The following is a 22,019-nucleotide window of genomic DNA, read 5'->3' on the forward strand; positions in this document are numbered from 1 at the left end:
CAGAAAAAAAATATCAGTGCTGGCTGGACGCCCTTCCTTTCTGCACGGATCCCACACCATTGCTTATGTTGCTGGGAAAACAATGGGGAAAAAAAATCTACTTACAGAGACATGGTGCTTCTCGTGGCAGCTTTCCCTCCTCCACCGACATTCCTGTGCCGCCAGCCCTCCGCCTTGCCCTAGATAAACTCCCGCCGCCTCGGTCCAGCCATGCCCCAGCAGTTGGAAACCGGAGCTCCAGGGAAGTATTTAATGCGGTGTCAAACCCCGCCTCTGCGGTGGCCGGGCACCCACCGCCGGGAGGTCCTGCCCGAGCTGCCTACACCCCTACGGTCGGTCCCGCCGCCGCTCGTGGCTCCTCTTTCCCTTGCCAAGCCTTGGGAGAAAGAGGGAAGGTGCTATATATACATACTGGGGAGGAAAGGGGCATCGGTTTTAAATCCAAACAAGCCGCTGGGTCTGGTTTTAGGAACGCTGCCTGGAATTTTGCTGAGCTCTTGAGCCGGTTGGAAGTAAATTAATAGCATCAGCTAGTGGCACTGCTAAGAGATTTGTAAGACAGAGCATGACTAATAGGGAACATGTGGAAAACACATTTTGGCAAAAGTTCCTTGGTTGCTGGGGGAAAAAAATAATAAAAATAGAAGAAAGGCTCACTAGTGAGAAAAACCTCTCCAAAGCTCCTGGTTTGCTGCACCCCAGGCAAGGCTTTCTCTGCAAGAGGTGGTGCACCTCTCTGCAAGCTGGTGGATGGGAGCAGAGAGCAGAGAAAGGATGGGGAAGGGTTTTTGAGCACCCACGGAGACTTTTTGGCTTCTTTGCAGAAGGCAAGTGGAGAAGAAAAACTCCATCCTGATGGTCCAAGGATTGCGTCTCAGCCCTGATCCAACCGGGGGGAGCTTTGGCATTGTCAACCCAACAGGAGCAGAGCTCCAGGGAGCTGCTGAGATGGAAATGGAGAGTCAAGGCAGAAAGGCTCCCCAAGGGCCAGCAAGGAGGAGAAGGAAGCGACCGCATCAGCCAGCAAGTCATGAAAAGGATCAGACCCCACCTTTGAGGGGAGAAAGCATGGGAAGATGCACATTTTTATCAAGGGACTTTTGAAACCTTATGGCTTATTGGGAATGTTCATCCCTGGTCCTCACAAAGAAGGATAGTCACTCTGCTGTCAGACCTCTGGTTTCCCAAAGAGCCCGAAGGGACGTGGAGGGGCAATTCCTGCTCGCTGGAGCATCTGACACCGACGCTCTTGCAAGCAGCTGCACCTCCTGCACTGCTCCACGCTGGCTAACGCTTCGGCCGCGCTGCTGAACGTTTCTCTGTGAGCGCCCAGGAGCACGTGAGCCTCTGCTGACACCAGAGCTCGGCTGCGTGACACAACCCCACTGCAGCTATCGGGGTCTCCGTGGGGGGCGAGCGTTTCTGGGCACATTGCGGTAACTTTCCTGAAGGTTTTAAGTTATAAACTAATTACTCACACAGAGTGATAAGTTAATTCACAGTTCAGAAGTAGCCATCTATGACAGACAAGTGGAAAAGCCTTATCATCTAAGCTAGGTGCAGAGCTGAACATAACCTTGGGGGAAAATATGCCGCACTAGGGAAACCAGAGCTTGGGAGGCATTTTGGGGGAATAAGCCCCCAAAGAAGTTCAATTATCACAACCCTAATTGCATGCTTCAACTTAAGCACATAGCATCCCAACAAAGCTTGCACTGTCAAAGGACATGGGGAGATGGTTTCAGAGGACAGCACCAGGGCTGGAGATCTCCTCCAGCAACACCCCAACCTCCCTGGACATCTCCCATCAGGACCCCTTTGAGGGGGAGAAAACGTACAGTGAGCCGAGGCCACATTATCCCTGTGTGTTCCTGGGGTTGGGTTTGGCCTCCAGCATGCCGGGGCAGTGACCTCCTCGGTCCTCCGCATGGACCTTCAAGTCTGGAGACAGTGCGGTGGGTCACCTCATGGTTACCTCCACCGGGGCCACCGCGTGGTCCTTGGGTGCGTCCCCTACAAGTGGGGACCCCACAACTTCCAGCACATGTCACACCATCTGACTGTGAAAGACAAGTCCTGTGAGATCCATCAGACCTGAGGGATGGCCACCAAGATCTCATTCCCATCAAAGAACTGTGGCGAAATTTCCACCCGCTCCAGCCAGTGCGGGATGGAGCTGCAGAGAAGTATTATTAGTTATTTAAAAATAACTAGCTGAGAACAACTTCCAGGCTCTGCAGGACTGCGGGCAGCAACTTGGAGATAAAAGGCAGCTCAGCACGGTCCCTGTCCCATGGGTCAGACAGCCTTTCCAGGCCCTTTGCTTTCTAACCATGCGGGTTATTTATACACACAGCAATCTCATCTGGTGGAAGTTTTCTCGGGGCATCTGTGCTTCAGGCGAGCCAAGCAACGTCTGCTCCTGCTCCAGCCTCCTGCCCAGCAGGTCCGGCCATCACACTGGTGGGGACCGAGTGGTTCCCATCAACCAACCATGACCCATGGGCTCAGCCATCGCCCGGGGAAGGAGGCAGAGGGCTGGAGGCAGAGCCAGACTTGTGCGTTTTCTCTTGCACACTTTAGCTGGGTTTTCACTGTCCGAAGAGGTTGTGTGAAAGCCCAAACCTTTGCTGTGTGGGTGATAACAGAGACCGGCAGGAGTACGCACACAGTTGTAAATAGTTTGTGTTTTCTTCCTCCCAAGGGAGGCACTGGAGAGCAGAGCTTTTCTAGCCATAGATTAATGTACGGGCACCTTTTCACTCCCAACCCACCCCTTCAGCATCCCATGTCCTCGATTTAATGCTTGGAATTGAGAAAAGGAAATAAAAGAGAGGGTGGAGACAGAGGGGGAATGGATGTGATGAAGCCTTGTTCGATTCTGGCTGCCGCTGGGAGTCACCTCTCCAAGGCACGTCTCCACCCAGGCACTCTCTGTGTTTCAGAGTAGTGATCTATACATCTCTTCGATGTCCTACTGAAGTAAATAAATGCTGTCAGTAATGATAATGAGATCTGGTATGACGTCTCCTTGCTACGTCAGTGATGAGTAGCATCTGTAATTATCCACTCTGGCCGCAAATCTACGAAGCTCTGTACTGTATTGGGCTGAGAGTCCATTTTCTTCTCTAATTTTTACCTTTCGGATTTTCCTTCGATCCGTTTTAAAACTAAATGAAATGAAGAAATGCACCTTGGTTCAACTGATAAGCCTGCTTTTTAAAACAAGACCCAGGAAGCAACATCACTGTTTTGAGAAAAATGTCTCAAAACTGAAATAAATTAAGACTGTCAAGTTTTTATCTTATTGGAAATTGTTGGATTTGGGCTTAGGAGACTACAGCATTTCACGCCTGAGAAGCAAAAACATTTGAATACCACAAATGAGGGCAAAGACTGAAGCAGCGGTTTTAATTTGTATCTTTTCTTTTTCGACTAACTTCACTAACCTTTTTCCTCTGACTTTCAGACGTGGGATGCAGGACACACCTTCACCCTCAGTGGCTGTGGGTGCCGTCCACTTTGAAAGAGGTTTGTGGTGGAAAGGGAGGCAAAGGCACTGCCTAAAAAGAAATATTCAACTTGGGAAATATTCTCCCCCTTTTGCATAATCTTAAAGTCCACTGCAGAGCTACTGAATTTTATTGTTATTCTTATTATTCAGTAGCTTCGTGGCAGTTAGAGAAAAATGTGATCTGGGGGCGGTTACAGCTTTGCCAGTGAACGACAGAATCACTGAAAGGCACGCTGGGGTCTTATCTTTGCAAGTGAAAGCGGCACATTAAAACATTGCAGCTACAGAGAAGGAGAGTCAGGTTTTAATTTCTTTACTGTCTTCGGTGTGGCTGGACTGCTGCTTGCAGCCCCATGCCTTTAGCGGAGCACCACAGCTCCGGAAATGGCTTTAAACTGAGGGTTTTTTTTTTTCCCCAGACGGAAAGATGTGCTTCAGGGCGTGGCAACCTCCTTTCTCAATGTGTCGTTCTTCCCTCCGGTCCCCCTCATCCTGCCGTTATCCTCGTTGTCTTCAGAGCAGCTGGTCCTCGAGCACGTAGGTCTGGGGGTGGATTGGTGGGTTTAGAAGAGGATTCGCTCTCATTTTTTACAAGTTTGGTTCAAGTCAGCATTGCAACTTTGTCATTTCTATTGGCTCGTCCCCAGGTTAATAGGACCAGGTAAACCAAGCGCTGCAGAGAGATCCAAATGTGTATCTCATTGGGGCATCTTCAAGGCTGCCTTCCATTTCTTGATGGGAAGGAGGCCATCAGCACCCATCAGAGCTCCTTTTTCATGCCTGGAGTCTTCAGAGCCTTCAGCCACCCAAGGACCCAAGTTTTGTCATTGCCCCAGTGACGTGCTAGCGGGCTGGGGACATCTGCTGGGACAGAGCACCGTGTCTTTTGTGTTAAGGTGTTTTGGAACAGGCCGGTCCCTTCCAGCAAGGGCAGAAGCAACGTATTGGAACAGGACATGGGTTTATAGGTGGAAGGATCATGGCTTATCATAGAATCATAGGATCATAGAAACATTAATGTTGGAAAAGACCTCTAGGATCATCAGGTCCAACCATTAACCCAACAGTGCCATGTCTCCTAAACCATGCCCTGAAGTGCCGCGTCTGCACTGTTCCCAGCCACAGAGGCAGCCCGTTTGCTCATGAACCAGTAACTGAACCAACACCACTATTTATGGCTGATGGTATCAAGGCCAACTGTGGATGTCCCAGGGACCCGTTCAGGAGCTGCGATGCAGAGATGGGAGGGAGCAGTTGGGAATGGCCGCAGCGCTGCTCAACTCAACCACCCCAGCCAAGGACCCCTGGGCTCCCTTTCGGCCCCACCGTGCTCCCTAGCTTAACCCAAGGAAAAAAAAAATCTCAGCTGTGCAAACTCCCCTCCTTCACCCAGAGCTTTGGGCATTCTCCAAGATTTGGGACTAATCAGGGTTTGCATCGTAAGAACTCTGCCAAAACCTCGACTCTCTTAAAAAAATACATTTATAGGCATCAGAAAAAGCTGTGCCAGTGTTTGTTGCTAAAATCTGCTTCACCGCAAATCTCTGTGTGGACTTTTCAGGACAGCGGTGATGATAACCCTAGCACAGATGTGCCATTTGAACAACATAGAGCCGGGGCCTCTACCTATTCATCATCAGGTTCATTTTTCTTCTGCATCCAGCTCTGCTTGTTGGATGAACCCAAGAAAATTTCGGTCTGGATCAGGACATTGCAGTTGGTCTCTGGCTCTTGCAAGGACCAAACTCATACGTTTTTCCAAAGCCCATGGGGATTTTGGCTGCATAACGTAAGGATGTTTGAAAATGAGGTGACGACTGCTTTCTTTCATGCACTCTGAAAACATGAACTCTGGCTCTGAATTGCCATGAAATTTGGACCCCAGTTGTGCCTCAGTTAGCTGAGAAGATAGGTCAGAACACAGAATTTCTGTTAAATTTGCATTGGGTTGTGATTGGAGCAACAAGCCAATGCTGTTAGCAGAATTAATAATATTTCTGCTGAAAAACAGTAAAATGTTTCCTTTGGATATCACTGACTGATGACCGCAGAAAGGTAAAAGCACTTTATTTTGAAAATGACCAAAAAAATAAATCTTATATAGTTAAATAACAATAAGATTTAAATGCCAAAATACAAAAGCCCAGAGGAGGTGTTTGAACCCAGGCTGGAGAGCAGAAGCGAATTATTCCAGCCCTTCCCAGCTGAAAATTTCACTGCGATGGACACATTCTTGAGATAAATTTCAGTGATGACAAAACCACGTATTTTTTTCTGAGAGGAACCTTTCTGCTGAAGTTTTCAAGCACAGCAAGATAACACGGGCCGACGGACCGAAAGGTGGCAAGAAGAGACTCGCGGGGAGCCCCAGGGATGTGGCTCAGCAGAACCGTTTTTCCCCCTGCGTCTGTTCCTGCTCCAAAGAAAGCATTTGCCTCAATAGTCAGAGGTCAGATCGAGCAATTATTCCCTTCTCTATTTGCTTCCCTTTCCTGAAGTAGCTGGAGAAGCAATGGGAATAAAAGGCCACCTCCAACCGCACCCGTCGGGGTCGTACCTGGTGTTAGTGCTACCCGCGCCTCTCCTGCAAACCCATCGTGGCTCCCCGAGCTCTCATAACAGGAAACAATAAACTTTCCAGCTGGCGTTCCCAGCCCTGGCTGGCCTGCAGCACATCCCTGTGAAGCCAAGCCAGGCTTGACTTGCTCTAAACCTTCCCGAACTTGTACAAAAGAGTGAAAAAAAAAAAAATCAATCCATAAAAATCAGAGGAAATCCATTCCCTGGTGAAAACGGCCGTGCAAAAGTTCACGGCACATCGCCTCCTCCCGCCGTTGCCCCCACGGCTGCTCCTCCACCTGTTCACCGAGCAGGGGTGCGCTAACGCAGGCAGGGGCAGAGGAAAAAGGCCAGGGTGCATGGGAAAGATTAGGGAATGCTGGAAAAAGTCAAGTAGGCACATTTTTGGCTGCTCCAGAAAGGTGTTTTGTTTGGTTTTTTTTTTTCCCTTTTTCCCTAACACCTGTGGATGGGCAGAGGTGTGTGTTAGGAGGGAGCTTGGAAGAACCCCAGGAAAAGGAGGCAGGAGCAAGGGGAGCAGGAACAGAGGTAGGAAGCTCAGCCACAGCTTTTGGGCTTGATTCAAGAGCTGCTGGGTGAGGTCCATGGCTCACACCGAGCGGACGAGAGGAATGGTTTCCCTGCTTTTCAGCTGCGTGAAAACCATGCGCACAGTGTCAGTGGGGGGAGAGGGATGGGAATGGGAGCAGCCAGCGACTCTGCATGGGGATGAACGCCTTGGACACAGCTTGAGGGTAAAGACAGCAACACCCCAAAGCAAAGACGGAGAGGTTGTGTCCTCTGTGGATCCACATGAGCAAAGCAGGACATGCTCAACACCTCCTCCAGCTTTCCTCACCAAAGCCCCCTTGAAAATACCTGAAAATACAGACAGTTTTTCATTTTCTTGTGGAAAATGCTTTCCACCCATGCAGGCAGGCTGCCGACTCTGGGAGTTTGGCTCTGTTTTTTGCAGCAGTGCCAATGAGAAAAATGTTAGTGTCAACTCTGTCATCACACGCCTCTTCTGTCAGACACGGGGAGGTACAACGGCCACCGCAACAGGCGAGACAACCTGTACACAACCAACGCTGGTCTGGTTCAACCAGCCACATTACGTGTAGCAGCTCAGGACAGACTCTCCCACCAGGATTTAGACCAGGTTCATATGGGCTGGAGCAACCCTAGGAGACCCTGCCACTGCTCTTGGCTCTGGCTGAAGGGCGCTTTTGCCCCCAGTAAAGCACAGAGTGACCCACCACTAACCATGGTCCCGTTTGCCACAGTGGAGACTCAGCTCTAGAGGTTCAAGCTCGATCCTGGGCTGACAGCCACCTGCCCAGATCATTAGAGCAGTATGGAAGAAGCCTCTGGACTGGGGATTTGGTGGCAGTTTCTTTCACCCTTGAGTGCAAGAGAAGCCCAGCATGAGATTTGGGTCCAAAGTTATTTTTGTTTCTTTACTACCCCAAAAATATCTGTAATTTGCCAACCAAAGTGCAGGTTGGGGGAACCGTGGCTCAACCCTAACAAGGACAGGGGCTTGCAGTAAGCAAGTACCCCACAAATCGGTGCAGCAACCCAACCCACAGGATCCAACCCAGCTACGTGAACCAGGTCCAAGCTCTACCCACCTTCACATGATGCTCCCTCATCCAGCCCTGGCCATAAGTCATGATCGCTGAGCGACTGCCCTGTCCTACGCGGTCCTCCAGGCAGAACTCATGCTTTACTGCTTTAAACAACCACGCGGTTAAAGACCATGCGTGGGTAATTTGGAAGACCTGCTATGCTCGTGAGTAGATTTACGGTCCTATTGCTTTGGTGTGGCATCTGCTCAGGGTGCTGAGGCCTGCTCTGCTCTCTGCTCTATCACAAACATAAGGGTGGTCTCCTAAACCCATCACCCAGCACCTCAGGAGGTGGCCTGGTTGCAGGAGCTGAGGTGAAGCTCAAGGAGCAGGACTTGTAAGATGACCTAAAATCTTATCTGAACCAGAACACGTGCATCTAAGACACCAAACCTCTCTGAACACCCCAACATTCATCACTGGAGCATCTATTGCCCAATATCCTGGCTTTGGAGGACCCTCAGACTTGTCAGGTCAGATAGAGCCGTAACAGTGAGGCCACTCCGTGACACAGGTGTTGTGCAAACAGGTAAAAGGGCTGGGGGCAGCTGCCAAACCCTTCCTTCCGCTGTAATAACCCATCCCTGCTCCATCCCTGAATAAATGCCAAGCTGCAGACCTGCCACCCCGAAGCACTAAAACGTCCTCCTGAGACCAGCCCCGGCTACCTGGGCACCAGACCCCTCCTCAGAGTAAAACAATCCAACATCAACTAAATAAAGATATTGAAGACAAGAAAGCAAACACCAAAGCAAAAATACGAGACACTTGGATGTGACTTTATGGCCCATTTTTCCATGACTGGGAGGATCTACACATAGTTAAAAGAGAAAAGAGAGAGAGAGAGAGACTCGAACGTGATAACTGAGGAAACAAATGCATTGGACATGCTCTTGCCAACTGTTCTTAGAAAACAGAAAATAAAGAAAAAAAGGAAACATTATTACTACAAGTGCTTTCCTATCCTTCTGGCAGGGTTCCCAGCATGACCAGGGTAGGTTTCTGCTCTGCTCACTCAGATTTATTGTTACACCAGTATCATCAGTAAATTTTTAAATAACCACTTAGGTAATTATACACAGAGATAACTATAAAATTATGTTTACAAGCAGAGAAGCAGAGGATGAGAGAGAAATGCCCAGGGGAGTGCCCGGCGCCAGGCGAGCGGTACGGTACCTTTCCCGGGAGCCCATGGGACAGGAGCATCGGCAAAGGCTGGCCGGTCTGATCCTAAGGCGAGCTTGGGGTGGGAAAGGGACCGGAGCCTTCCTGGATGTGTTTACATAGGCGGGCCCCGACCCGCTGACGCTGGAGAGGTCAGCGGCTCATGCCTCACATCTGGACGCCACTGGGTCCCCCCGTGCCAAGAAGACTATGTGTCTCTTCATCCCCAAAGCCTGCAAGACTGCAGGGTGTTGAATCAGTGTCCCTCCTTCCCTTCCAGAGGTAGACAGCGGGGTGGAGAAGGTACCCTCAGGCTGGCATCCAGGTGGGAACAGAGCCAGTCCCATCTGACCCTGGTCCACACTGATGCTCAAAGCAAAGGTTGACTCTGAGATATGCCCTGCTAGAGATCCGAGCCCTTGGGCATCCAACGGGGTGCTGGCATGAGCACACACCTGCCTGTCTGCTGTGCTGGGTATCCAGTTATCCAAAGCCTACACCAGCACCACCAAAGCCTACACCAGCACCACCAAAACCTACACCAGCACCACCAAACCCTACACCAGCACCACCAAAACCTACACCAGCACCACCAAACCCTACACTAGCACCACTAAACCCTACACCAGCACCACCAAACCCTACACCAGCACCACCAAACCCTATACCAGCACCACCAAACCCTACACCAGCACCACCAAACCCTATACCAGCACCACCAAACCCTATACCAGCACCACCAAACCCTACACCAGCACCACCAAACCCTATACCAGCACCACCAAAACCTACACCAGCACTACCAAACCCTACACCAGCACCACCAAACCCTACACCAGCACCACCAAACCCTACACCAGCACCACCAAACCCTACACCAGCACCACCAAACCCTACACCAGCACCTCCCCAATCCATGGTGTCCCTAGGTTGGGACCATGAGCCTGAGGGTTTGCCAGGGTCCCATCATGCCTCCTGCACAGGGCTAAGGCAGACACCCCACAACCTTGCTGCCTGTCCCCTCCTACCAAAGGACAGGGCAAGCTGGTCCCTGCTAACCAGTTGCCTTCACCCCACGTGGTGTCAGGCGGGAAGGAGCCTGGAGATCTCAGCTGCAGCCAGGTGCTCTCAGAGGACCATCATGGGATGGCACCATCCTCCCTGCAGCACTGCCCTCCCAGTCGCAGGACCCTCGCTGTAGGAGAGCATAATCACTTACGGTCTCAGTCCTTAACGAACACAGGGGCTGTGGAGGCCGTCGGTCCCGAGGTGGACAGCCACACTCGCTGCCCCTCGGGGAGCCAGCAGCAGGTTGTGCTCCAACGCCAGCGCGCTGCTTTGCAATAGGTTGCTCTGAGGAGCAAGCAGCAATAAAAAGCTGGAGAGAAGAAAGGGTAATATCGAATCCAGCTGTGAAAACAAAGATTAAAACCCTTTGAGCCTACAACCTCCCTTGGCCAACGCGCGGGAAGCAACGTGCCAACATTAATTCCTCTCCCAATGTCCATCCAACAGTTATTTTTTTCATGAATGAGCACGTTGAGGCGGAAGGGGAAGGAAGGGAGATGCAGGAGGAGGACGTGGACAGCCCTTCCATGCCTTTTACACAGGGGAACCTCTGCAGTTCATGGAGAGGCAGGGCCGTGGGCCTGAGCCAACGATGCTCCAGTGCTTGGGGCTGATCCATGACCTGAGACAAACTGGCAGCCAGATGAGGTTTTTCTCTCTTTGCTTTTACAGTGGGCTGGTCCTGAAGGTAGAGCTGTTCCCAAGAGAGCACCAGGCACACGGGTGCATGGGTGCAGGTTTTGCCAGAGAAGTGAGAATCTCGGGTGCATGCCACCTTGCTCACACCAAACCCTCCACCACCCTCTGGGATGTGGCGGGCTCTTCCTGCCACAGCAGGTACCCCTGGCATCGCTGGGGCTTGCACAGAGGGGTCGAGCACCCCCACACCAGGTACTCGGCTGGTTCCCAAGCAGGGATGCATCAAGCTCCACTGTGAGGCCGGGGATGGGACACAGCGGATGCTACAGTCACAGTTTAATCTGCAATACTAAAATCCCCCTAGGACATGCAGCAAGCCCCTTCCTAGTCTTCCAGTCTTGTGCTCACATTTCTTTTCCTCCGTGATCTCTGCCAGCCTGGAGCCAGTTCAGCCTCCTCTGCTAATTTGAACATTGCTAAGTTTAGAGGGTGGACAAGGCCATGGAAAGAGGGTGCAAAAGAGAAAAAAAAACCCTGATCCTCCTTCACTTTGCGATAAATAGCCCTTAGAAATGCCACGTCACGATTTCTGACCTTCAGGCAGCTACTGGGACACGTCTGGGTTTGCTGCTGGTCAGTTAAGGTCCATCCTCTGCCACGGCTCTGATGGTGGTCACTGGCTGGGCACCCAGCCCACCACATTTCGGTGTCCCACGTAACCCCCTGGATATTTTCTGGAGTGAATAGCTGCAATCAGTGACCTGGCCGTTACCAAAAGCTGGGGAAAGATGAAGTTGTGGGAGGCTCTTCTTGAAAATTCACTCTTTCCGCCTCTGGTTCTTTCCCTCCCTTCCTCTCCAAGGCATCCTCCCTTTAGCCTCCAGACAGAAATAAATAAGAAACCACAACACCATCTGTGTTCCTGAGAAAGATTAAGAAGCAACAACTTAAGGGAGGTGAATCAAAAACCCAAATTACGTTCTGCAGCACTGCTATGAGACGGGTTGGTTGCACGCGGATGGAGGAGGCAGAGCCCTGCGGGCCGTGTGTGCAGCCGTGAGGAGCTGGAGCCAGAGGAGCAGAGTTCTGCAGCCAGCTGGTGGTACCCACCTCACCGAGCCATGATAACTACGGAGCCTGTGAGCTTCCTTGCAACTTTTGAAAATAGATCTTCACCCATCGTCATGTTTTTTCCCTCGTTGCTTTTTGGGTCCCTACTGAGCTCAAAGCCTAGGAGCCTTCACCTCAACCCTGTGGAGCCCACATCAGTGCTTCTCAGCCAGCTCTCTGCTGTCTCTAGGGTGACTCCAGGAAGAAATGAGCAGGGCACCCCTATTTCCACCTCTCCCAAAGGCAAGAGCACAAGGGAGAGATGTTTTTGCCTTCTCTCAAGCAGTAAGAGTCCTGCAAACCACGAGCCCTGATCACTAGCACCAGACACAGCCCGGTGATGGAGGGTGGCCAAGACATGCCAGGAGAAGGGACTTGCTTGGAGGGAGATAATACCCAAACCCAGCCCAGGAGGTCCCACAGAGGGCCCCTCCCATGGCACTGCCACCCTGTCCCATGGGGGACGTGGCCCCAGCCAGCTATATCATTGCCTCCCACTTAGATGTGTCTCTTCTGCCCACACCGCTTACAAAATGTCGTTGCATTGCCCTGCCATGATGCCAGGCTCCCCTTTTCATCCATCCTCACTGGTTTTGTCTATGCTGCTGGCTCCAAAAAGGAGCAGGCCTTCTCCTGGCGCACCTCATGTCACATTTCACCACCTTCAGGACTGCATGTCCAGACCCCAGACAGCCCTTGCTCTGCTGCTGTCCATTCAGAGGTCCTCACTCCATCCCCCTTTCAAAAATTCAGCCGACCAAGTGGGTTTTCTCCTTTGGCCAGAGCCCTTCTTTTCTGCTCTTGATATAATTGTCCAGCTGTAATAGCCAAGATTTTCCAAAACCTGGTGGAAAATTAAAGAATCAGTGCAGGAGCAAAACCACCCCTGCCTTGGAGAGCGGCGCTTTCGTTTCCTGCCAGCCATCCTCTCTCAGGCACTGACAGCAAACAACTTCAGGCCTTTCCAACCACTAAATCACCCTATTGGACTCATAACAGGGGCAGCTGAACTACACCTAGTTCCAGCTATTGAAATGACGGCAGCAGCCTCCATCCTACAGGAACTGACCCCTTTACTGTCGCCGATGCTGGTGGAAGTGCTGATGACACAGGAACATTAGCGACCGTTATTAATTTCCAGTGTCGTTTGCTGAAGCTGGAGCCAATGCAGAGCCGGGCTGGAGGAGAGTAAGCTCAAGGGACTGGAGATGGGATGTGGGGATGCTCGGCCCAATGGAGATGCCAAGGGCTGCACGGCAGGGAATTCTGGCTTTGCTTAAGGGTTAGCCCCAGCAGGCTAAGCAAGTCGTAGGCTGGTTAGCCAGGATGCTCTGCACGTCAGGATACCTATCCCAGCCATCACACTGAGGCCTTGCATTCAAAAACACACAGCGTGGTCAGCGGGCTTCATAGGACCAGGAGAGATGGGGTCATCACAGAGCAGAGCACATGGCCTCCTCTTGCAGCTCTCAGCACAGTCTGCCCAGCAGAGAAGACCCCGCACGTACTCAGCCCATCACCTGCCCTGAGGAGAAATCGTCGCTCCCCCACCAGCTCTGTCCAACCCTTGCTTATAAAATTTTGGGTGCTTTTACCTGCGATCTGGGGAATGGCCAATTTCATCCTTTTTCGTGCCTGTCCACGCAACAGCCCCATTAACACTGCGGAAGAGAAGGGGAACAGGGGACATTCAGCCTCTCTGCGGGGCCGTGGAAGGGGACGGGTGAAATCTGCATCCCTGGGCAGGTCTGTTTTTGAAAAGCAATTACTGGCAGGGAAGACGGCAAATCCTGCATTCCTCAGCGAAGGAATCCGGATGATGTCACCTCCTGCCCGGCGGCAGGAGCATTCCTGCCCACCGCGGCTCCCTCCAGGCAGCCCCTGCCTTTGCTACAAATATTTGGTTTGGCTTGTTTTCTGGAAGCTTCCCATTACAAGGAATAACAGCAGGATGGACTCTCCTAGTGTAAGGCATGCCTCTGTACCGGCACGTTAGCACGGGCCACGGGTTAATAGAGGTTCACACACAGCAGCCAAACTTTTACTGCCAGTAGCAGAAGTGGGTTGTTTTTTTTTTTTTTTGTTGGGTTTTTTTATTTTTAATCTATGTGGTGTAGCGCAGACTGGGATATATCAGAAACCTCTTAAGATAGAAGGCTGCCTGCTCCACTAAACCACTTTCAACCAAATTTGCTCCATTTTCTAGTACGTGTATCTAGATTGGAGGCATGTAGATGTGCCTCTAATCCTTGTGGCTTTCTCTCCCTCACATTTCTCGTAGGATACATCTACTAGGATGCCTGAAGCTAGTCATGATCTTTCCTAACCAACTGGCCTGGGATAAATTTCCCTTTTGCCTGGAAGGGGAGTCCCAGTAGATGTTTCTAGGGAAAGGGTTGCAGGGATATGGGGCAATTGTGGGGTCATGTGGAGGCAGGGCCACGTGCAGCGTGGTGGCTTCGCCTCTAAAGAAAGAGATCTCTCGTTGTCTCCCTCAAGACTGTTTTTAAGGCACTGGGGTGGGATTTAGTTGCCTAAACTTGGGTGTTCACTCCTCCTTGGAGCTGAGTTCAATGTCCGCCTGGCCTCCGAGGGCTGGTCTCGGACTCAGTTTCTAGCTCAGTTTTTTGTGAGATGCTTGTGAGGTTAGATCACTCCAAAGCCCACAGATGTTGATGGGATCTCACTAAAGTCCCTGATTTTATTAAAACATGAGTAGTGCAACTGAGATCCTAGCAAAGGCACAAAGAGTGGGGCAATGGGAATGGAAATGAGCTACATTTTTACCACCAGCATGAAGTATTGCCCCTGTATCTGAGTGCGTGGATGAGCTGGTTTGGGTTCTTAAAAAAGCACATTTAAGCCATCACTTTTGGAGGTTTCCCAAGCTGGTGCCTCTCGCATCTGCTGAGCATCCTGTTCCACCAGGCCAGGGAGGCTGCGAGCACGGACGGGAGCCCCAGGCATCATGGTCTGGCTCTCTCGGTGCCAGATGCAGCCTTCACCGCTGTAACTGCTAAATCTGGATGGATCCCCACCACGCTGATGGGTGAAATCGTCCCTCCTTCCCCATGGGGACTGCAGGCTGCAGCAGCCTCGCTGGGCCGGGCAGGCGCCAGGCGTTTTTGCACAGCTGCTGGGCAGCCCAAGCCCTAAATCAACCCTTCTTCAATTAGCGCAGGACTTTGATCAGCGCTCGGTTGTTTTTAAGCTCCAACAATAAGAGGTTTCAGTGAATATTTCAAACTGTACATAAACTACAGCCCGCCAACATAAACACCATAAAAACACTCCCTATAAATCATGCATCAGAGCTCACCCTTACTAGAACTATTAAAATTTTCTGGAACGGCTAAAGAAGAGCCGTGGGCTGCCAGGAGGCTCTGCAGCCACGAGATCTGGGAGAGACACATGCAGTGCAAAAGCTTGCAAGAAAGCATCTTCTCAGAGCAGAGCTTCCTCCTCTTCCTCCCACCTTGGGCTCTCTGGGCAAGCTCCACTCACACAGGACTAAATAAAACAGCTCTATGCCCATACACGTCCTGGCCAGCATGCGAAACCTTGCACGAGTTTGCCGTTAGACATGGTATTTCTTGCAGAAAGCTGCCTGCTTTTCCCTGCTGCTCTTCTGGTCTGGCTGCGTCCATCGCCTCCTATTTTCCAGGCCATCCCTCTCTGCTGTAACAGCAAGGAGTAAGTGTATCCCGCAAACCAGCTTCAGAAGTGCCGGACGACCAAAGTAGGAGATCAAAACCTTTCCAAGGACGTCCTTGGATCACAGCTACAAGGTAAGCAGTCCTGTCCTCCTGCATTTCCCACTGGAGCTTTCTCTGATCGCCGGGCAGAAAGAGCCTCGGTCAAAGTGTACAGCACCCCAGAGAGCCAAGAAGGAGGAGCAGCCCCCAGGCGGGGATCAGCCCCACCTCTGGTCTTTGTGCCATGGATCCCACCTGCTGAACGACCGGCAGTGCTGCAGCATGGCCAGCGTCAGCTCCAGGCTGGGTCCAAAGGAGAAGACACAGCCATCCTCCCCCTCTCCCGAAATCACAGCAGCCTGCAGTCTGTCTCACCAGCCCGGGGACATCAGGGGAGCTTTGCTCTCCTGCTGGACCTCCTCACCTCTCCACTCCCATGGGGATGCCAGGCAGGTGCCCATGCCCCAGCCGGGGCGGTGGGATGTCTCATGCTCCACCAAACCGGCGCTCCCCACGGAACGCCGTGTCCCTCCTGTGCAAACCTCTGGGTCCTTTCAACCAGGGGCTGAAGCTACAGCTGACCCCTTCTTGCCCATCTCCCCCCGGTCCTGCCGCATGAAAATTGCTTTGTCCGGGGAGTTTGCAGCCTGAGAGCAACCACCTCCCACCAAGCCAAGCCAAGCCAAGCCAAGCCAAGCCAAGCCAAGCCAAGCCAAGCCAAGCACGCAACAAAGCCCCTTTGGAAGGCAGCCTTCCTCTGGGTGCGCATGGAGAGCACCGAACAGCTCCTCCCGACTGCCGTATCGCAGCTGGAGCATCGTGTGAGCCAGCAGCCCGCCCCTGCAGAACTAATCATGGAATCATAGAATCACAGAATGTCCTGAGCTGGAAGGGACCCACAAGGTTCATCGAGCCCAACTCCTGTCTCTGCACAGGACAACTCCAAAATTCACACCATGTGTCTGAGGGCGTTGTCCAAGTGCTTCTTGAATGGGTTGTGGCATCTCAGATGACCCTAAATACCTACATGTGGGCAACCGAAACCAGCCTGGGGTGTTGAGTCTGGGTGCTGGGGTCAGCACAGGGTCCTGCCCCAGTGGTCACCTGTTTCCTGGGGGACCCAACCACAACCCCAGAAGAAGCCACACTATCAGATGAGGTTCTTCTACAGCAGGGGTTGCATTCCAGTGCCCGTGGCATCATCTTTTCTCTCCTCCTTTCCTCCCTTCCTCTTCTCCAGCATCTCTTCCTTTTTATTAGCTTGATCTGTTTTGACTTGAAACTCTCCAGAGCCGGGACTGGCTCACGTCTTCCCCGGAGCCACGAGGTGCTCCTATTCCCACTGATCACAAGAGGAGAGCAAAGGGCTGCTCTCATGCTGCAGAAAGCCCCGGGGGACCTGGCAGCGCTTGCACAGGCCACCAGGTCACTGAAACACTGCCAGGGCGAGGGAGACGACGTCTGCTCTTGCATCATGTCACTAGATATCGGCTCCTCTCGAGGGCTCAGAGCAGAGAGATGGGCAGGGGGGAGGCGGGGGGGAGCTGCCTGCCCTGGAAAGGAAACCAGGACATTCATTTCTTAGTAAACCTGGTTAACTATTTCTGTCTGGGAGCGCAGAGGAAAGGGCTGGGCAGAGCAGCAAGCAATGCCATTGTCCCCGGCAGGAAAAAAAAGGGGATGATAAAAACATGTCTGGAGGAATTTGGCTGAGGCTCGCTTTTGAACCAGCGTCAGGTTTCCGAAGCAGAGGCTTCCGGATGCACGGCAGGGCGTTCTCCGGGGCTGAATCCGGAGGGGAATGTCATCTGGGGTCGTAGGTTGGGTTAACTCTGCATTGACCTGGAGGGTCAGATGGAGGAGGGATTTAAGTACCCAAAGATGCCCAGGGCCAGACAGAAGCCACCAGCATTGCTTCAGCCCAGTGGCTCGGCCGCAGCAGGGGGTGAGCTGCATTTCTGGGCCATTTTCCCATGATTTTGTCCATTTACATGCCGCCAGCACCCCGCTGGTGGGCTCACATATGCCGTCTGCAGCTTTCTGCTTTGCTGGCCTCCACCTCGTGTGTGAAAGGCGCTTTGCACAAAGCAGACGCTTGTAAAGCTCTTGGCCAAGCACGTGCTTAAGAGGGTATTAAAAGTTGCAGTCAGAAATAACAAAGCAAAGCAAAAACGCAGCCTTGGGAGACACCAAGATCCCTCAGGCCTTGCTGTGCTTAAATGGGTGTTATCCCAGTTGAAATGGTGATGCTGCATGTAAATTCACACGGAAAGTAGGGTCTCGTGACCCCAACACGATCCTGGCCCTCATGGAGCAGCTGGTGCCACCCTGTCACCTCCCGGTGCTGCTGGGTCCCCTCCCAGTTGGGCTGGTATTCCCTGGGGATGACGGCTGGGGCCAAGGCTGTTGCGTGTCATTAATGATCAGGGGAATGGGACAGAGTCTGGGGCCACTCCTGGTTTGGGGGGAGCAGTGGATAGAGAGGGTGGGGCAGCGCTGCTGTGTCCAAAATGGTCGTGGGCTGAAGAACGGGATGTCCGAGGGGAGGCTGAGAGCGCTGGGTCTGATCCGCAGCCCAGAGAGCCAGCCGTGCCCTGGGCGGCATCCCCAGCAGGGCGGGCAGCGGGGCGAGGGAGGGGGTCCTGCCCCTCTGCCCTGCTCTGTGAGACCCCCCTGCAGCGCCGCCTCCAGCTCGGGGCTCCTCAGCACGGGACAGACACGGGGCTGTTGGAGCGGGGCCAGAGGGGCCACAGAAACGCTCCGGGGGCTGGAGCCCCTCTGCTGCGAGGCCGGGCTGGGAGAGCTGGGGTTGTGCAGCCTGGGGAGGAGAAGCTGCAGGGAGACCTTATTGCGGCCTCCCAGGGCTTAAAGGGGGGCTGTAGGAAGGGTGGGGGTGACCTCTTTAGCAAGGCCTGCTGTGACAGGACATGGGGTGATGGTTTTAAACTAAAGGAGGGCAGATTTACACTGGATATAAGAAAAAAATTTTTTAGTATGAGGGTGGTGAAACCCTGGCCCAGGTTGCCCAGAGAGGTGGTCGATGCCCCATCCCTGGAAACACCCAAGGCCAGGCTGGCCGGGGCTCTGAGCAACCTGATGTGGTTGCAGATGTCCCTGCTCACAGCAGGGGGTTGGACTGGATGGCCTCGAAAGGTCCCTTCCAACCCAAACTGTTCTATGATTCTATGATCAGCCCGGAGAAGAGAAAGGGAAGATCTTGCAGGTGTGTGCAGCTGCCTTATGGGAGGTTATAGAGAAGGTGGTCCAGGCACACAGTGAAAGGGCAAGTTGCAGCCAGAAAAATTTCAACTGGATAAGAAATGAAAAAGTCTCCATGACAAACATGGCACAGGGAGCTGGTGGGATCTCCACCCTTGGAGATAACTCAGTTGGACAGGGCCCTGGGTAGCCTCATCAGACATCAAACTTGGCCTTACTCCATGACCTCCTGAGGTACCTTCAGTCTCTGTTGTCCTGCAATTGCACAACTCACCCTTGAAATTCCTATCGGTCCCTCCTTGCTCAACATCTCCCACACCTCTGCACCCACCAGTGCCCAGGAGAAGTTGGCATCCTCCCCAGGAGACTGCTCTGCGCCCAGGGTGGGCGAGAAGTCAGACCACAGAGGCGTGTGGGAAGGTCTTGGAGGAGCTTTTCTGAGACCCTGCAGGATGTAAATAGACCCTAAAAGCCACCTCATGCTTCAGGACAGCCCAGGGCACCTGGCAGGCAGCCCCAGGGTCCCCACCTTGTGGGGAGGAAGCCGGAGAACCAGTGGGTCACCCCACAGTGCCAAAAAATGCCACCAGGCTCCCCTGTGGAGGCAGGGAGATAAACAAATCACTCTAGCAAAAATAGAAGTGAACAAGTTAGAAGTTAGAAGTGAAATAGCAATTTACCCCCATATGCCTTAATTTATAGAACAGGGCTCCTCATTTTCCATCCATTTCCCCTGTCCCCTACTGCTACAGCCCTGGGTTGTGCTGACAGCACACAGCAACCCTGCACAAAATCCTTTATTTACTCTTTTTCTGGCAGCAAGGAGCAGAAACTACGGCAGTTTATGTGGCCGGTCACCAAGGTCTCCAAGCAACAGACCAGGTCAAAGGGAGCTGCGCAGCCTTAAAAATGAACCTTGTGCTCGTTGGATGAGTCTTGGGTGGAAGAGCTCCAAACAAGCCATAAATTATCATAGAATCGTAGAATGTCCTGACTTGGAAGGGACGGTGCACGCCGTGTGCTGCCGTCCACCTCCGCAGTACATTACAGGGGAAGGAGAGGCTTCCTTATGACACGCACCAAAAAAAAAAAATCATCTGTTATTTTGGTCTTGGACAACACCCAAAGGTTGTCTCAGAAGTAGCTCTTGTAGCTCGCAGGAGCACAAGCTGTAGGTTCCCCATCAGTGACATGCCCCTTTCCCCCGTTCCCACCCGCCCGTGACTCACTTGAGCCGGGTTACGTTGGATTTCCTCCCTCTGACTTTCTAAGGAGGCTTTGGACAGAGGACAGGTTGCCCTCCTGTGGCATTTCAAGGTAATTTGGGTGAAAGGAGAAGGTGCCTGTGGCCTCCTGAGACTCAAGGAGCTCTTTGCTTCTCTCTAGCTGGGGTATGGGGGGTGTTCACACACCCTCTTACACGACAGGGCACGGCTTTCTCCTATTAAACACAGCTTAAAGCCATTTATTAAGCCAAGCTCCTGTGCTGGGTATAGATGGAAAGGGCATTTTGGGGTGGGAGGAGATGGAACCCCCAGGGCGTGAGAGAGAAGTGCCTCCCTACCATGCACAGGGCACAGCACGGACCAGGAGGGCTCAGAGGTCCTTCTAGCCCCGCTGCCAGGGGATCCCTTTGGACAAATGCTGGTTGCAGCCAAGTTTTCTACGACTGTACCAGCAACCTGGAGGTAGGCGGGATGTACCTAAGGGTCACCCGTTAACCACAAGGAAGATCTTTGGGTTTGAATGAGGATGGATTTGATAAAAGCTATGGAAATGCAACAGCAGCTCTAAACAAGATTCATCTATGGCTGTAGAGGTGTTGATGGGGGATACAAGTTGGAGAAGGAGATCCCACCCCAGAGGAGCAACCTCTGTGTGTGGTAGCCAACAGGTGAGTTCTCTCTCAAGGAAAGCCTGTTGGCCAAGAAGATGAGGCCATCAAGGAGCAGGTTCAGCTCCTGATGCCCCGTGCCTCAGTTTCCCTTGCGACGCAGGAGAGAAGGCACCCTTTGTGAGGTGTTTTGAGGCGCGAGGATGAAAAGTGCACTCACATCCTTGGGTATTATTTAAAAAACAATACAATGCAAAAGCACTTTACAGAGAACATCAACTTATCAATGGACCTTTTGTCCGTGGGTCAGAGACATCAGCTGCAAAACCGCATCTCCTGCTGGGGTCAGCTCCTACGGGCGCTGGTCTCTGCCCGCGCCTGGTCTTCAAAGACCATCCTGTGATACACGAGCGTGTACCGCCTCAGCTGATGCTCCAAAAGCAAGCAGGCTGCAGACCCTAAAATCTGCTGTACGAGCAGAAGTCTCAGAAACGTAACCCAAAGGACCAAAAGCAGGACGAGCAGAAAAACCGAACCCTGAAACACTTTCCTCTCCCCAGCTCTGTTGGACTGAAATGGGGAGAAGGTCCGGGACGGGGACTGGCCAGGAGGTCCCAGAACACACAGGGGTTTCCATCAGGAAAAAGCTAAACCACCGATGGTTTAATCCCAAGCTCCCTGGAGATGGATTTGCGCTGCCCCGCGCGATGGGGGATGATTTATGCCGACAAAGCGTGCACAAACTGATGCCAAATAGGGATGTTATGTCTCTCACCACCGGCAGGAAAGGCAATACACGAACATTAGGTCGCAGCAAACGCATTCCCCACCCAAGTGATGGGGGGAAAAGGCAGAAAATGAAGAGCAGGGGAGAGCGGGGTGGGAAGGGAGGTGGATTGAAGCAGAGGGAGGGGGTCTGCGAAGTGCCGGGAATTGTCCAAGCTAAAACCATCAGGCAAAATCTCAAAATAAAGCGTAGGGGAGGAAAGAAAAACAAGATTAAAAGGTAACATACGGAGAAGCACTGGGCTCAGTCCCTTGCAAAAACGTCCCATCCTTCCCCGCCGTGGTGCGCGGAGCCGCAGGCAGCGCCCCGTCCCCTGCCTGCTGCCGCAGGCCGAGCTCCCCAGCCGCTGCTTTTCCTCCCCTCCCACCCCTTCGAACCACGCTCTCTTCCCGCTGCACCAGCCTGGAGAGGATGACGTGGAGACCTCCACGGGGGAAGCTTCCCAAGACAGGGGAGCTCCTCCACATCTGACGCTGCAAACCCATCGTCCCCCCGGATGCCAAGGATTTCTTTCCCTTCCTTTTGTTTTTTTTTTTAATTTCCTTATAAGCATCCAGGAAAAACAAGAAGGCAGCGATGCTGTCAGGAGCCAAGAGCAATGCTTAGGGAAAAATAAAATAATTCAAATAGTCTAAAGGTTTAGGGCTAATAACAACAAAGAGAGCTCCTTGGAGCAGGAGAGGGGAGGCAGAAAGCAGAGGTGCTGCCGTGGGATAAGAAGTGCTCCCTCCTTCTTTGGGTTTTCTTTTCCTCTCTGTTCAACCAGGGGTGCAGCAGAAAGGAAAGACGGCTGCAAACT

General features: G+C 52.5%; 1 protein-coding gene across 3 annotated transcripts in view; it reads right to left on the reverse strand.

The window, feature by feature from the left end:
- Nucleotides 1–22,019, reverse strand: part of GJC2 (gap junction protein gamma 2) — a 39,370-nt gene that overhangs the window by 10,205 nt on the left and 7,146 nt on the right. The window contains exon 1 of one of the 3 annotated variants that reach the window (XM_064445171.1): nt 21,449–21,592. The exons of 1 other annotated variant lie outside the window; for it this stretch is intronic. The gene's annotated coding sequence lies outside the window, so the exon portion shown is untranslated. Of the gene's footprint in view, nt 1–105; nt 504–21,448; nt 21,593–22,019 lie in introns of those variants that run through there. One more of the 3 variants, XM_064445170.1, reaches the window with a different exon arrangement.

The sequence above is a fragment of the Phalacrocorax carbo genome, chromosome 2, assembly GCF_963921805.1.
Source record: "Phalacrocorax carbo chromosome 2, bPhaCar2.1, whole genome shotgun sequence".
Classification (NCBI taxonomy): domain Eukaryota; kingdom Metazoa; phylum Chordata; class Aves; order Suliformes; family Phalacrocoracidae; genus Phalacrocorax; species Phalacrocorax carbo.